At 49.6% G+C, this 3,408-nt stretch overlaps 1 non-coding gene across 1 annotated transcript; it reads left to right on the top strand.

Annotated features, from left to right (window-relative positions):
• The first annotated feature begins 3,310 nt into the window (after positions 1-3,310).
• On the top strand, positions 3,311-3,383 carry trnav-uac. Its single transcript has one exon. It is a non-coding gene; the product is annotated as a tRNA-Val (tRNA).
• Positions 3,384-3,408: the final 25 nt, after the last annotated feature.

The following is a 3,408-nucleotide window of genomic DNA, read 5'->3' as shown; positions in this document are numbered from 1 at the left end:
TCAGGGCCATAGGGTGACTGCAAGAAGGGATTCAATTCCCTGCTGAGGTGTAAACTCACTTGCTCAGTCACAATGCACACAGGTCATTCACCACTCCCATATGTGAGAAGTGATCACTCAGGAGACCAACTGGCAGAGTCACCAGCAAGTTTACAAATGACAGCAGGAGTTCGATTCTGCCGTTATTGAATCTGTTAATCTTAACCAGCAATGAACCATGTTTGGATGCCTGTTTCCAGTGGAATTCCATTGTTTTCTGATGTAGACCAATGATTTAGACTTAGTTGTAGAAGCCATGATTTACAAGTTTGTTGATGATTCAACAATTGGTCGTGTAGTTGACTATGGTGAAGAATGCCAGGGACTGCAGGGATTCATCAATCAGGTGGAAAGGAAAAATGCTGAATGCAATTGAATCCAGACCAAAGAGTATTAATGGATTTTGGGAGAAGAAACAATAACAGTGAGTATTCTGTGTGGTGTAGACGTACACAGAGATCTTGGAGTGGACATTCACGATCGCTGAAGATCAATGGACAGGGGGGTCAGTTGGACGGAAGTGCGTAGTGTAGATCCTGGAGATCAGAATCAAGATTAGAGTGGTTCTGAAGAAGCACAGCAGGTCAGGCAGCATCCGAGTTGCAAAAAGAAATCATGTTTCGGGCAAAAGCCCTTCATCAGGACTATAATAGGGAGCCTCGAGGGTGGAGAGACAAACGGGACAGCTGGGTCTGGGAAGAATTTAGCTGACAGTGCTGCAGGTGGATGGAGGTGGGGTTAAAGATGATAGATCGGAGGTGAGGGTGGAGCGGATAGGTAGGAAGGAAGGTAGACAGGTGGGACATGTCAATAGGATGGTGCCAAGCTAGAAGGCTAGAACTCAGCGTAGGCGGGCGTGGGGAGATGCGTAATCTGGTGAATACCACATTGATGCCCTGGGGTTGAAGGTTAGGATGTGGAAGGTGAGGCGTCGAATGATGAGGGAATGGCGGTGGAGGAGGCCCAGGACCTGCATGTTTTCGGGAGAGTGGGTGGGGGTGTAGTTGATGTGTTTCATCATGGGGCGTTGGGGTTGAATGTTGCGAGTGTCCTAGAAATGTTCTCTGAAGCGCTCTGCGAGAAGGTGTCCGATGGCCCCAATGTAGAGGAGGAGTGGGTGGGGGTGTAGTTGATGTGTTTCGTCATGGGGCGTTGGGGTTGAATGTTGCGAGTGTTCTGGAAATGTTCTCTGAAGCGCTCTGCGAGAAGGTGTCCGATGGCCCAAATGTAGAGGAGACTGCATTGGGAGGAAAGGATGAAATAAATGACGTGTGTGCAATTGCAGCTGCACATTTGATGAATGTGGATGGCTCCATTGGAGCCTTGGAGGGGGAAGATGTGGATGCAGGTTTAGCAATTCCTGCGGTGGCAGGGAAGGTGCCAGGAGGGGAGGGTGGGTCATTGGAGGGCGAGGACTTGACAAGGTAGTCGTGGAGGAAACAGTCTTTGTGAAAAGTGGATAGTGGTGCGGAGGGAAATATCTCCCTCGAGGTCAGTGTTGGTGACATTTTTTTACAACCCCACTGACTCCCACAGCTATCTGGATCCCACCCTACTTCTTGCGCAAGTGTTATCCTGTATTCCCAATTCCTCCACCTCAATCGCATCTGCTCCCAAAGGACCAGTTCCACGACAGAACACAGCAGATGTCCTTCTTATTTAAAGACCGGAACTTCCCCTCCTTTGTGGTTGAAGATGCCCTCCAACGCATCTCATCCATGTCCCGTCCCTCCGCCCACAAAGCCCACACCTCTAACCGCAACAAGGTTCTCATCTTCTATCAAACCAACCTCCACATAAATCATATCATCCGCTGACAGTTTCGCCACCTCAAAACGGACCGCACCACTATCCACTTTGTGCCAAGACCATTCGCTCCGTGACTGCCTAGTCAAGTCCACACCCTCCAATGACGAACCCTTTCCTACTGGCACCGTCCCCTGTCATTGCAGAAACTGCAAACCTGCGCCCACATGTACCCCCTCACCTCCGTCCAAGGCTCCAAAGGAGGCTTCCACATCCATAAAATGTACACCTGCACTTCTACACATGTCATTTATTGTATCCGTTGCTCCCAATGTGGCCTCCTCTAAACAGGGGAGACTGGATGTCTTCTCGCAGAGCACTTCAGAAAATATCTCCAGGACACCCGCAAGAATCAACCCCAGTGCGCCTTGCCCAAACATTTCAACTCCCCCTCCCACACTCCCGCGGAAATGCAGGTCCTGGGCCTCCGCCATCGCCTCTGCCTCACCACCCGAGGCCTGGAGGAAGAAAGCCTCATTTTCCGCCTTGCGACCCTTCAACGCGAAGGCATCAATTTAGACTTCAACAGTTTCCTCATTTCCCCTCCCTCTAACTTTCCCCAGTTGCAACTTCTAGCTCAACGCCGTCCTCCTGACCTGTCCCACCTATGCATTCTCATTCCCACCTATCCACTCCACCTTATTCTCTGACATATCACGTTCACCCCCCACCTCCATCCACTTACTGCGCTCTCAGCTACCTTCTCCAAAGCCCCAACCCCTCCCATGTATCTCTCCATCCCATATGCTCGCAGTCTCATTTCAGATAAAGGGCTTTTGCCCGAAACGTTCATTTCTCTGCTCCTCAGATGCTGCTGGACATGCTGTGCTTCTTCAACGTCACTCTAATCTTGAGGGGAATCAGTTGATTGAGAGGGTATTCGGATATTTTCTATTATTGAACACAGGCTGTGGATGATAGTAAAACTTTAGCAACCAATAGTTTAGGAAACAGCTAAAGGACTCAGCACAAGTCTGGTCACTGCAGAAAACAACAGCTTTTTTTGTGCCACAGACTGCGACGGCAAGCTCCGCTAAAAAGTAATCCTTTACAGCCGGTGTAAGCAACACAATGTTATTGGCGCACACCGCGTGGAAACAGATACTTCGGTGTATCTCGTCCATGCTCACCACATAGCCAAAATTAAAGAAGTCTCATTAAACAACGAGGGATTGGAAACATAAAGGTGAAAGGTAAAATGGCTTCAACTTTCAGTGCTGGGTGCCACTGACCCTTAGCAGTGGGGACTGTGCCTTGTGTCTGTAGTGTAGTGGTCATCACGTTCGTTGGCGCACACCGCGTGGAAACAGATACTTCGGTGTATCTCGTCCATGCTCACCACATAGCCAAAATTAAAGAGGTCCCATGAAACAACGAGCGATTGGAAACATAAAGGTGAAAGGTAAAATGGCTTCAACTTTCAGAGCTGGGTGCCACTGAGCCTTAGCAGTGGGGACTGCGCCTTGTTTCTGTAGTGTAGTGGTCATCACGTTTGCCTTACGTGCGAAAGGTCCCCAGTTCGAAACTGGGCAGAAGCTGCTTTGTTCTGCAGCTGCAGCATTT

This window comes from Chiloscyllium plagiosum, unplaced genomic scaffold (genome assembly GCF_004010195.1).
Source record: "Chiloscyllium plagiosum isolate BGI_BamShark_2017 unplaced genomic scaffold, ASM401019v2 scaf_9740, whole genome shotgun sequence".
Lineage (NCBI taxonomy): Eukaryota > Metazoa > Chordata > Chondrichthyes > Orectolobiformes > Hemiscylliidae > Chiloscyllium > Chiloscyllium plagiosum.
This window is presented reverse-complemented; position numbering and strand designations above follow the sequence as displayed.